Source organism: Octodon degus, unplaced genomic scaffold (assembly GCF_000260255.1).
Source record: "Octodon degus isolate 3935 unplaced genomic scaffold, OctDeg1.0 scaffold00002, whole genome shotgun sequence".
Classification (NCBI taxonomy): Eukaryota; Metazoa; Chordata; class Mammalia; order Rodentia; family Octodontidae; genus Octodon; species Octodon degus.
In genome coordinates this window covers 246,529-259,804 of record NW_004524578.1, presented here as the reverse complement: position 1 = coordinate 259,804, position 13,276 = coordinate 246,529, and the positions used below count along the sequence as shown (strand labels likewise).

The window sequence follows — 13,276 nt, the reverse complement described above, 5'->3', positions numbered from 1 at the left end:
AGAAAGACTCAGTAAGACTAAATTCAGCCTTCTTTGTATGGTGGTGAATTACATTTTAAAAGAAGCATACTAGAAAAGAGGAGGCAGGTCAAAACCAGGGCCTCACGAAAGTGGACCGCAAAACGGACAAAAGGCGAGTGAATGCAATGGGATTTGGACCATTGTTCTTAAGTGTGAGCTGAATTCAATTTTGATTTGCACAAACATGAATGGCTTTCTAAAAGAATAAAGGGGTAGGCATATAAGAGGTGGAACACGGTCTTTAACAGAAACAGAAAAGTGTGAACTTACAATGAGTTGGTCGAAGTAAAAGTGGTTTGGCCAGCTGCGTCTGCAGGTATCCGATTAAGGAAGACAGGACCTTATCTCCCCAGACACTGGGAAACAGTCCCAGTCTCACTGTTGATTACATTTCAAAGGAATGCCTTTCAAGCCCTTGAGAAAGATACTAGAGTTAAAAGGAAAACATATGCATCTAAAAGAACAGAGGAAAGATTCACAATCGTCAGTTCCCCAAGGAAGGCTTGGGGTGAGGGCCACACTTAGGAGTTGGGGGCAATAACAAAGCCTTTTGGCAACCTTGAAGCATTCCAGAGTTGCAATCTTGAGCCATTAGTAACTGTTAGCACTTGGCTAAGTACTTTAACAAGGGAGGAGAGGATTGAGTCAAAGAAATTAGAAAGTCTGTAGGTTTTATGCTCTTAAAGTTAAAATAGTTTACAAGGGAGTTCAGAAGTACTCTGCTAGAGTGTTCAAGGAAAAAATCTTTCTCAGTATCAAAGGAAATATTGAAATCTAAACTTATTTTTAAACCTCATTGACTTTGAACAACCAAATAAAGGAGGAATTTTCATACTCCCAATTCTAAAACTTAGAAAACTATGGAAAGTAAAGCAACATAGTTCTTTTTAATAGTCATATGTATGGATCAATAGAATTGAATGGTTATTCTAGAAATAAATCTTTTTTTTTTGGTGGAACCGGGGATTGAACTCAGGCCCTTACACTTGCCAGGCAAGCGGTTATTTTACTGAGCCATCTCCCCAGCCCATAAATCTTGTTATATATATGCAAATGACTTCCACATTTCTCAATACATACTACAGATGTATATGTGAGACCAGTGATTTAATTTTTTCCAAAATGATGAACTCAGGGGGGCTGGGGAGATGGCTCGGTGGAATAAGCACTTTCCTGGCAAGCACAAGGGCCTGAGTCCAATCCCCAGTTCCACAAAAAAAAAAAAAAAGATGAACTCAGGATTTGATGCAGTTTAGACAAGCATTTTCCCTGGTCCAAGCATAGATGATTCCCCACACTGCTGACCAATTTCTTATACTTTTTTTTTTTTTTTGCGGAACCAGGGATTGAACTCAGATCCTTGCGTTTGCCATTCAAGCGCTTATCCTACTGAACCATCTCCCTGACCTACATTTTCATTTTTTGAAATTATTTTTTTAGTGTGTATTTGGTATAGGGTCTCACCATGCAGCTCAGACTCATAGTGATCCTCCTGTTTTGAGCCTCCCCAGTACTGGCATTACAGGCATGTGCCACCATACCCAGTCTTGGTGGCAGGTGCAGCAGGCAGGGCCTGCATGGAATGGGGTGCCAGGGCTCGAACCCTGGTCCCTGTGCTTGCCTAAGCTGTCTCCCATCTTTCTGTTTGATTTCCAGTACCAAAAATAAATAGTCATTCTTCTCCTGTGTAATGCTGCGTTAACATCTTGTTCATAAGTATAAGTGCTTAATAAAATAACCCTATCAGTTATATCTGGGAAATATTTTCTCTAAGCATGCAACATCTCTAATTTTCTTTTTCTTTTTTTCTTTTTCTCTTTGTATTTTAGGAAAGGGTCTACAGGGTATTCAGGGTCCCACTACTAAACCTGAGTCATAGTGATCCGCCTGTTTACAGCCTCCCAAATGCTGAGATTACAGGCACACACCACCACGCCCAGTCTCAATTGCCATTTCAGTGAGCCCCGGGGCAGGACCAGCATGGCAGCCCTGGGGATTGAATCCCTGGCCCCTGCTCCTGTTTGCAGGCGCTTTCATCCACTGAGCTATTTGGCTGGCCTATCTTATTTTCTTTTTTGCGGAACCAGGGATTGAACTCAGGCCCTTGCGCTTGCCAGGGAAGTGATTATTTTACTGAGCCATCTCCCTGGCCTGTATGTTTTATTTTGATTACATACAATTTATTTAGGCCAAGGCCTGAGTTCAATCCCCCGTTCCACCATAAAAAACTAAAACAAACATACTTTAAATACAATTTATCTGGTTGTTTTGTTGTTGTTGTTGTTTTGCGGTACCAAGTATTGAACTTAGGACTTTGTGCTTGCCACCCAGGCACTTATACTGCTGAGCTATCTCCCCAGCTTTTTGTGGTTTGTAACATTTCCTGTCTGTGAGATAGTTTTATAGCCCATGCTCTGAAAACTGCACTTTTATGCTTTACTTAGAAGTTTTGTGTCTTCAGATTTGACACAATAATAAATCTTTTACTATAGCAAGTTTGTTTGTTTTTATGTTTAGTTATGTGGGTACTCAGTAATTCTATAATCATTTGTTGTAACAGCTATTATTCCCCTGTAATTCTTTGGCATATTAAAATTCTGCTGATCAGATAAATTTAAGCATACTTTTTTTTTGGCAGAAGCAGAGATTGAACTCAGGTCCTCGCGCTTGCCAGGGAAGCGCTTATTCTATTGAGCCATCTCCACAGCCCCAAGCATACTTTTAAAAGCTACATTGTTCTTGTTATATAAATGTCTATTTATTGGGGCTGGGGAGATGGCTCAGTAGAATAAGGGCTTCCTGACAAGTGCAAGGGTCTGAGTTCAATCCCAGTTCCGAAAAAAAAATTGGTTACTCCATTCTAAACACCCTACTTTACCAGCCCCCCAAAAAAGAAAATCCAAACACCCTTCTTTCTCATATAAATTTGAGAATTTAACTTTCCATGTAGGGAATTTATTAGGTATATTCTATTCATTAGGGATTGTAGCAAATACATACATTTGTAAGACATGACATGGTTATATATATATATATATATATATATATATTGTTTGTTTATAACAGTAATATTTACACATTGTTTTTCAAGCTAAGAAAACTAAGTGGCAACCATGTCTTATGCATATGGGGTGTCTAAATACACAGAAAAACAAATTTATTTCTATTTAAGACTTCAGCTGATGTGGGGCTGGGGAGATGGCTCAGTGGAGTAAGCGCTTCCCTGGCAAGTGCAAGGACCTGAGTTCAATCCCCAGTTCCGCAAAAACAAAAAAAAAAAACTTCAGCTGAGGGCCGGGGAGATGGTTCAGTAGAATAAGTGCTTGCCTGGCAAAAAATGAATTTGATGAATTTAAGAGCCTGAGTTCAATTCCCAGTTCTGAAAAAAAAAAAAAAAGACTTCAGCTGATCATAGATTTTATCAAATAGGCAATACAGGTCAGATTTAAGGGCTACGGATGTAGCTTTGTGCTAGAACAAATGCATGTAAGTTGTGTTTAACACCATGAGATAAAATCAGTTAGAACTACTTTGGGGAATGGGTCTTACTCTGTGAAAGTGAAAATAAGCATGCAAATGGCCATGCAAAGTGCATTTAAATGGACACTGGAAGTTCCTTGGAGGAAACATTTTCTTTCTTCCCTTAACATTTCTTTTTCTTTTTTTTAATGAGCAGAATATAATTATTGAGAGAAAGAAAGCTCCTGTCTAAGAGAGGGACAGGAGGGGGGCCCGAGCAGGTAGTTCCCCGGGAAGCTGTCTCTTCCTGGGACTTTTTTAGTGTAAAACCATGTGGGGCTAAGGTGGAGAGAATGGGAACTCGCTGAGGTGGGCAAGAGGTGGGACAAAGCTATGGATAGGGAACCTCCAAATGACATAGGGAAAAATGATCTCCCGACCTGACCCACACAAATTCGTGTTCTCTAAAACCAAAGAATTTTAGGAACAAACGGAGGTTATGAGCAGAATATATTTATTGAGAAAAAGAAAGCTCCTGGGGGGGGGGGCTAAGCGGGTAGTTCCCCTCTAATATTTTCTTTTTCTTTTTCAGTCTTTCTTGTCTGTGTCTGTCTGTCTGTGTCTCTGTCTCTCTCTCTCTCTCTCTCTCTCTCTCTCTCTCTCTCTCTCTCTTTTCCTGTGGTACCAGGGACTGAACTCAGGACCCTGCACTTGCCAGGCAGGTGCTTATTCTACTAAGCTATCTCCCCAGCCCTGGAATAATTTTTGGATGCAATGTGTGGCCAATAAATAGCTGAAGATTTGGCAAATTGAAACTAGGGATGACAAAGAATGAGTATTCCTTCAGCTACAAACCAGGACATCTAAAACAAATGACGTTTCACACAAGAGTGCATGAGGTATTTCATTCCCTTTCTATATGTTCAGGTTTTATACATTTTCAGTTGCATAAAATAACTGTAGGAGCCTGCTTAAATAAAAAAAAACATAGCTGGTAAAATTGTAGCATCAGAATGAGTCTTGCTCTGAATGCCTTCAGAGGGCAGGCTTGGCTGGCTTGAATTGAGGGGATCGAACCACAGCAACCTGAGCCTGACTGCTTGGTTGAAGCAGCCACTTAAAGAACTGAGCTAAGAGGCAGGCCCCCAAGAACGAGTCTTGTATACTTGAAGAAAAAATGAATTTGATGGGCAGATGCTATACAAAAAAGGAAAAGTATTGGTTAAGGAAAATGTCAGATGGCTAAGATCGAAGAAAAGTTGCTGCAAAAAATGTTAGAATCATCGAAGTAGAACTATCTTTTGGTCTAGTTACATAGCCTTGTGTAGGATACTGAGTCAGACCATAATCTCTCCTTTGTAGAAGGCAACGATGAAGCTCCATCACAGGTTTTTTTCATTGCTTAAATTCGTATAGCAGAAATTCCTGCCACACTATGCGTCCCAAGAGCCAGAGGCCCCTGCATACACAGCGCCATCTAGCATGCAGCAAAACGGAGGCCTAATGACCAATTTAATTAAGTGCTGCGGGCGGGGTTGGGGGTGAGATGGCCATGGAAGGGAACGAAGTTAACTGTGAATTTTGGGCAAGATGTTTTCAAATTTTATTTCAAAACAAACATAATAATTAATGCTAAGAAAATGTAGTTCATGATTCCACGGAAAGACACAGGGAAGGCGGCCTGTGCCTACTGAGGCGGGGCGCGGCGGCGCACACCTGCAGTCCCAGCCCTCGGGACGAGCTGCGAGTTCAAGCCCAGCCCGAACTACAAACAAAAAAGAAAAAAGAAAAATTTGAAAGTTGATTTTCTGGGGGCCGGGGAGATGGCTCAGTAGGATTAGCGCTTCCCTGGAAAGTGCTCATATTTCATTTTTGTGGAACTTGTTCGGTTGACGCCACAGAATGGGATGTTCAACCATGAGCAGGTGTTCCTGGGTGTGTTGACTTAAAAACACTTTTTTCTCCAGTCGCACTACAGATAATAAAATGACTAGCATCTCTTCGGCTAGATTTTCAATGACGCGTGTTACTCCGGCGTGTTGCTCCCGCCTGTGCAGCCCGCGCGGCACCAAGCGCCGCGGCCGGATCCCCAACGCACACCGCAGGAAGTGCGCCATCTTTCTGCGCGGCGAAGACGCCCGCGGCGCACGGAGGCGCGTGACGTGCGCGCGGGTCAGACGGCGGCCTGCAGGGGCCAGTCTCCCTGCGCACCCGGAACGCGCGCGGCGCAGCTCCCCCCGCCCTCCTGGTTTACTTTTGGCGCTGAGATCTTCTCTGAGCCCTTGTATCTGCCCCTGGAGATTCCTATCAGTCGAGTTGTAATCTACTATAAAAAAGTTTCATCCATGGGCTGCCTGTCCTTTTGTTATTGCTCTCTCAAGTTTTGTTTTTGTTTTTGTTTTTTTTTTTTAGGGGGGGAACTGGGGATTGAACTCAGGCCCTTGAGCTTGCCAGGCAAGCACTTACTCTACTGAGCTAACTCCCCAGCCCCTCAAGTTGTTTTCATATCGAAATGGGTAATGGATTTTATGCGCAGAATACCGCCCCCCCCCCCGTACTGTGTGTTTCAGCAACACCGGTTCGCATTTTATAAAAACACTAGCCTGAAACCATAATTTTATACCCATCTCTTTTTTAAATAAAGTTTTTATTTTATTTATTTTTTTTTGGGGGGGGTGGAACCGGGGAGTGAAATCAAGCCCTTGTGCTTGTCAGGAAAGCACTTATTCTACTGAGCCATCTCCCAGGCACCATCCCTTTAAATATTAGTGATTTTCACTTCGTGTTTTTAAATGTCTGAAATACTTACATTAATCATACTGGATTTTAATGTCTTTTAAAAAATTGGAATCGGGAAGATAACTCAGTAGAATAGGCGCTTGCTTGGCAAGCTCAGGGTTCTGAATTCAACCCCCGGTACCGCAAAAAATAAAATAAAATAAATAGGTTACTTTTATATTTTGTCCAAGTTTTCTCTTGATTCTCAAATTTTTCTTTTCCCATATAACACCTTTAATATGTGCTGACTTGTAAAGCTTTGAGTCTATGCTTATGTATAAAATGTCACTTTTGTTTTTAAGAAAAAGTACAAGGTTAAATTTCATAATTGTCTGAAAACAGCTGCCAGATATGTTCCCAGGATCCCAAAATATGGGTATTACAAATTCTCTAAACTATATTAACACAGCCCTTTTTTAACCCTTTCTTTTCAATGAATTAAGAGAAACTAGTTGTATAACTGTCTCGTATTTTGTTCTTTCCTTTTCCATTCCTCCTCCTCCCCTTTCTCCTGCTTCCTTTCTTTTTGAACAATTTCCTCTCACTTCACAACACCCACTGTGCATTTAGTCCTCATTTACCCTTTCAGTTTCTCATACCATGGAGACAGTACTGTCTTTACACTTGTGAGTCTAGTTTATTTCCTTATAAGTATGACCTCAAGTTGCATCTATTTATCCATAAATGTTTCAAGTTTATCCTTTTATGGCTGAGTAGAATTTCATATAAAGAGATCACGTCTATTTTATCCATTCCTCAGTTGATGAGCATTTTGTTTCCAAGATTTAGCTATGACAAACTGTGCTGCTATAAACATGAGTGCACATGTATGATTGTGGTATGATGTTTTTAATTCTTCTGGAAAAATACCTAGAAGAGTAGCTGGGTCGAATGGGACCTCTACTCCTAGTTTTCTGAGGAATTTCCACGCTGGTTTCCACAGTGGTTGCACCAGTGTACACTCCCACCAACAGTGGAGAAGGGTTCCTTTAGTTTGTGTTTCCTCAATAGACTTTCTCCGCAGCACCTACCCCAACTTACTTCTGTATACGCAATGGCTGTCTTCAGGGTACAGTAACAAAGTCCAAATCATATACTTTATGATTTTTCACAATACCCAGTGTTAAGTCTAGGACCTTGTTAGTCCAATATTTGATTGTTTTTTTTTTTTTTTTTGGCACAACCAGGGATTGAACTCAGGCCCTTGCACTTGCCAGGTAAGTGCTTATTCCACTGAGCCATCTCCTTGGCACCTCAATATTTGATTTAACACAGATGAGATCGACACAAGTGTGGCTGTAGAGATTGTAAAGCTTTTAGTTTATAAAGAATTCCACGAGTCCCATGCTGTAGGTTCTTCTGGGTTGTTGTGTCCTTGGCTGGTATAAAAATGGCCACCAATTTCCTACTGCATGAGAAAATCTGGTTCAACAAGTTCAAGTATGATGATGCAGAAAGGAAATTCTATGAGCAGATGATGGCCTGTGGCTGGTGCCTCCTGCCAAAATGGTGCCAGTGTGATCCTTTGTGACACTGCAAGAGCCAGAGAGAACATCCAGAAATCCCTGTCTGGAAGCTCTGGCCCTGGGGTCTCCAGTGGGCTTGGTGGAGACCACAGTGAGCTTGTTGTCCAGATTGCCAGCCTGGAAGTGGAGAACCAGAACCGGAGAAGTGCGGTGCAGGATCTGCAGCAGGCCATCTCTAGACTGGAGGACTGGCTGAACACCCTTGAGAAAAGCTCACCCACCCATCGAGCCACAGCCCCACAGCCCTAGCATGTGGCTCCCATGTACCAAGTGGAGCCCCCAGTCAAGGTGGCCACACCAGCAGGGGAGGACAATGAGGACAATGACATTGACTTGTTTGGCAGTGATGAGTAGGGGGACAAGGAGACGACCTGGCTGTGGGAGGAGAGGCTAAGGCAGTATGCAGAAAAAAAATCCAAGAAGCCCGCACCAGGAGCCAAGTCCTCCATCCTCCTGGATGTCAAAACTTGGGATGATGAACTGACATGGCCAACCTGGAGGCCTGTGTGCACTCTACCCAGTGGATGGGCTGCTCTAGGGTGCTTCTAGTGTCCCTGCGGGTTACGGCAGATCTAGAGTGTGGTGGAGGACAACAAGGTGGGCACCAACTTGCTGGAAGAGGAGGTCACCAAGTGTGAGGAGCATGTGCAGAATGTGGACATTACAGCTTTCTTTTTTCTTTCTTTTTTTTTTTTTGGTGGAACTGGGGATTGAACTTAGGCCCTTGTACTTGCCAGGGAGGTGCTTATTCCACTAAGCCATCTCCCTGGCCCAACATTGCAGCTTTCAACAAGATCTGAAACCAAGAGTACATGTGTGCAAGGGAGACCCTGCCAAGATTAAAAAAAGGATACTCTGCAAAAAAGAATTCTATGAGTTCTTCTCAGTATCCTCTTTGTACTACAATTTCCCAGTATTTCCTGTTTCCCATTGGAATATATATATATATATATATATATATATATATATATATCAGTGGCAGTGTACATTGCTAAACATGTCATAGAGGTCTTTTGTTCAATGCACACACATACATGCACACACACACACATATATAAGTGAAGAGAGAGAGACAGACTCCTACCATTAGATTGTATTCTGTGAGCTCACAGAATACCATGGCAACAGTCACCATGGCAGTCACCATGGCACAGTCACCATGGCAACTGAAGTCCTAATGATTGGACCAGGAGAGACTGGAGGGGCAAAAAGACAGAGGAGGAGTGAGGAGTTCTGCATTCTTGGTTCCCCTCTCAATGCTCTCATTAACACTCTGATCTGGGGGGGCTGGAGAGATGGCTCAGTGGTCTAAAGCACCTACTTGGAACAAGCTTGGCAAAGCACAGGGACCGTGGTTCGATCCTCCAGCACCACATGCCAGCCAGCCGCGCCCCCTGGTGGGCTGAGCTGGGCACACACACACACACACACACACACACACACACACACACACACTAAATGTTAAAATAAAAAAAAAATTTAAAAAAAAAATAAAAAAAACCCACTCTGATCTGGGCATCGTGGTTCACACCTGTACTCCCAGAACTTGGGAGGCTGAGGTAGAGGATCACTGTGAGTTCAAGGCCAGCCTGGGCTACAAAGTGAGTTCAGCCTGAACTGCATAGTGAAACCCTGTGTGAAGAAAGACAGTAAAATAAAAATCTGATTAGTGGACTTCTAGGAGCTTCCCTGTGCACTACCTTGATTACTCCTGTGTTTCAGAGTGTTTTAAGTTTAGGGCAGATGACCTGAGAAAGACTTAGAATGAAAACTCAAAAAACAGAATGAAAACTCATCGCCAGCTCAGTATTAACAATAGAGCACTTGTCCTCGACTCCCTGCTCTACTTATTTTTTGAGTAATGCAATAAATATTCGATCCGTACATCACATCTGGACCCCACAGTTAGCACTGGCCTACCACGCAAACAACTTGGGCTGCCAATGGAATTTTAGTTTTTAATTCACAATCAAATTTGTGAGTTATGACCCGAATGCTGGCTGCTTGTGCTTCCGGATGTTCTCAGACACAGATTTAACCCTTACACAGTTCTGGAAGGAATACAACATCTTTTCCTATATGAGGTTAAGTGAAAACTTCTAGGAGAGTGTCCTTGTAGGGACACTGAGAGCAGCCTGTGTGCAGGGGAGAGACCTGGAGGCTGTGTAGAGGAGCCTGTGCTATCAACTGACAACCCGAGTTAAGGGCAGCCCACAGGAGTGAATAGATGTCATAAGCTGTCTCCCTGCAATAGCTATATTCAGCACCAGAACTCGGTGCACTTGCTCTGTCTTTCCTAAAAATGTACCCTGTGATGTAAATATATAATAATAATATTTTAACAGAAATTTGTACGTTTCAAATATATTTTCCCAAATTAATCACTTCAATATTCATGGCTTTATATTCATGTATATTCTTAGTAAATGTTTACCAATTTTCCATTATAATGACACCTATTATGTTCTTATTTGAATACTTTTTGTATTTTAGGAAAAGGTCTACAGGGTGCTCATGGTCTCACTACTAGATCCGATTCATAGTGATCTGCCTGTTTACAGCCTCCCAAGAGCTGGGATTACAGGCGCACCACCACACACAGTCTCAATTGCCATCTCAGCATGCCCTGGGGGGGGGTGCTGGCATGGCAGGCCTGGGGATCGAACACCCCTGTCCCTGCATCTGCCTGTAGGCACTTTAATCCGCTGAGTTATTTGGCCAGCTCTGAATAATACTGTCATTAAGCATACCTTAGTAAACATTTTGTACATATCCTAACGCATCGACAAGGTACATATCAAGGTAAGCAGGGGCTAGGAATTTAGCTGAGTGGTAGAACCCTTGTCTAGCAAGCAACAGGCTCTGGCTTCTGTCCTAAGTACTAAAAACTTAAAAAGGCTGAAGAATAAAAGATAAGTAGGGCCAAGGAGATGGTTCAGTAGAATAAGCATTTCCTTGGTAAGTGCAAGGGCCTGAGTTTAATCCCTGGTTCCACAAAAAAAGAAAAGACAGGCAAGGAAGTTTGTTCTGGGCTCATCTGCCTGACATTTAAATCATATGGCTTTTATATTCTCATCTGGAAACACCGTATTGTTTATTGCGATGGGTGTGAAAGATACAAGAAGCCTATAGGAGTCCCACATCTTGCAAATGTAAATTGTGCCTGTGCTTTTCTAATACTATACATTCACAAAGCCTCGAACAGTGTTCTTAGAAATAATGATACTGAGTAACATATCTCTAAACTTCAAGCACACAAAAATGATACGTATTCTAATATACTCCCTAACTGGCCCCTGAAAGTAGAAATTCACATAGATCACCTCTCCTAAGGACACCCCAAGACCACCTAAAAGTCCCAAACCCAGACCACAGTGCCCCTCTCCTGACGGGCCCCACTTTACTTTCCTATTGTGTACTTTAACTCTGCCTGATAAAGTCTTTTTGTGCCTGTCATTAACGAGCCCTACAATTATTTTCTAAGATGTAAATCAGTGAACCTAAAATGTTCCCTATGGGTTGTGTGAATTCAGGTCAAAATGTCCTCTCTGAGGGACTTTCTCAGACTCCCATTCAATCACAAAAACATTTAGTTATGTAAGCTTAGATGAGTTCAATCGCCGGTTCTACCAAAAATAAATAAATAAATAAATAAATAAACAAACAAACAAACAAACAAATAAATACTTAGAGGACTAAGACACCACTAAGCATAATTTTTTTTTCGAAACCAAGGATTGAACTCAGGCCCTTGAGCTTGCCAGGGAAGCACTTATTCCACTGAGCCATCTCCCTGGCCCAAGCATGATAATTTTTTTTAAATTTTCCATTTTTGGTGCCAATGTCTGAATCCAGGGCTTCCATTTTGTTAGCAAGCATTCTACAGCTGAGCCAGCTCATATACATGATAATGTTACAGGACTGCTATTCTACAAGACAATAATTCACTAATCTAAACACCATTATGAGGCAGCTGCACAATTCTATTTGAAAATCAAAGTCAGGTTTGTTCTGGTATTGTTTGCTTTGTTTATTTTGCTGGAGTTTTGGTTTTTGAGACAGGATCTCACTACATACGGCAGGCTGGCCTTGAACTTGCTATGTAGCCAACGCTGGCCTTGACATCACAGAGACCCTCCTGTCTCAGCTCCCGAGGGCTGGAATTACCAAGTCAGCTTTACTGGAGAAACATTTAACATTCAAAACTTCCTGAAAACATGTATATTTTTGTTTCATTTAGCTATAGCCACACTATCCAATCAATTACAAATTAATACACTAGTGTATCATATATATATATATATATATATATATATATATATATACCTTATCCTTTATCCTTTCTTCTCCAAATTTATACTGAAAATTGTGTGTTCTAATTTATGTGTCATTGGAGTTGGTGCCATTACCGGACCCAAGCACAATTGTTGTTCTTCACATTAACCATCTCCTAAGGGACGATCCTGAAGCCGCTTCAATCCTTTTTTTGGGGGGCTGGCTCAGGCTACCTTAAGGGTGGGTCTGGGGATCAAACCACAGTATCCTGTGCCTGACTGCGTTTGCATAAGCAGGCACTTAAACAACTGAGCTAACTGGCAGGCCCCCAGTACTTCTTGATCTACAAAAAACATTCTCAAAGTGGTCCTTGTAGGGGCTGGGGAGATAGCTCAGTAGAATGAACGCTTCCCTGGCCAGCGCAAGGGCCTGAGTTCAATCCCTGGTTCCACAAAATAATAATCATCATCATCATCATCATCATCATCATCATCATCATCATCATCATCATCCTTGTCTTGGTTCCTTTTCTCTCATTTCTGGGTCAAATACCCAAGACCTAAAATGAAGGAAGGAAAGGTCTACTTAGCTCAGTTATTGGAGGTTACAGAGCACACTCAGCGGGCTCCAAGGCAGACGGCACATGGAGAGGGCAGCCTTTCACAGTGGCCGCGAAGAGCAAGACCAAAAGGATGGGAGCAGCAACAGCAATGGCTACAGAGAGCACACCTGTTTCCCTTAGGTTGTGTGCAGGCTGTCTGCCCCAGGCTGGGCGTAGTGCTCACGCCCATAATCCCAGCAGCACTCACACTCATAATCCCAGGGGCTCATGAATTAATCACAAACTCTAGAAGTCCACCCCATGATTACGTGAGGCTTTGTGAGAAAACTAGACACAAACCATAACAGTCCTATTATTTCAATTATGATGACTGTGAGAGAGAGAGAGAGAGAGAGAGAGAGAGAGAGAGAGAGAGAGAGATCGGTCTATTTCACTGCTTTTCTTTGACAGTTAATACAATTACTATTTAACTATTAAGTGAAAAAATTAAGGATGTACTTCTTAAAATACATGGTGTAGAACAGTAAGTCTCATAGAATAACAATAAGAACTGAAAACCATTTTTCATATCACAGGGGCTTCGTTTTGTGTCCATGATGGATGAAGTTCGTAAATCTGGTCTTTTTCTCAAACCAGTCTGATGCATATTCTGTGC

General features: G+C 42.2%; 1 pseudogene; it reads left to right on the top strand.

Annotated features, from left to right (window-relative positions):
* Positions 1-7,648: 7,648 nt before the first annotated feature.
* Positions 7,649-8,459, top strand: LOC101563157 (annotated as a pseudogene).
* Positions 8,460-13,276: the final 4,817 nt, after the last annotated feature.